This window comes from Sinocyclocheilus rhinocerous, unplaced genomic scaffold, assembly GCF_001515625.1.
Source record: "Sinocyclocheilus rhinocerous isolate Xijiao unplaced genomic scaffold, SAMN03320098_v1.1 scaffold2993, whole genome shotgun sequence".
NCBI classification, from domain to species: Eukaryota; Metazoa; Chordata; class Actinopteri; order Cypriniformes; family Cyprinidae; genus Sinocyclocheilus; species Sinocyclocheilus rhinocerous.
Genome location: NW_015628751.1, coordinates 82384 through 82631, shown reverse-complemented (window position 1 = coordinate 82631; position 248 = coordinate 82384). Strand labels below are relative to the sequence as shown.

General features: G+C 60.5%; 1 protein-coding gene across 1 annotated transcript in view; it reads right to left on the bottom strand.

Moving 5' to 3' along the window:
- Positions 1-248, bottom strand: part of LOC107738449 (receptor-type tyrosine-protein phosphatase beta-like) — a 53308-nt gene that overhangs the window by 727 nt on the left and 52333 nt on the right. The window lies entirely within an intron of this gene.

Below are 248 nucleotides of genomic sequence, written 5' to 3'. Positions count from 1 at the left end.
GATCATGACCACCCTCGTGCAGGTCCCTCAGTGCCTTGGTCTGATGAACCTGCAGTAACGCCATAGCGTGTAAAGCGGAGGCAGCTTCTCCACAGGCCGTATAAGCATCGTCGGACAGGCCAGACGAGTACCTAAAGACCCGGGAGGGGAGGCACGGTTCGCCCTGCTGGGTGGAGGCGGTATTAGGACACAACTGCATCGCAACCGACCGCTCCACCGGGGGGACCCTTGTATACCCCCTAGCTGCA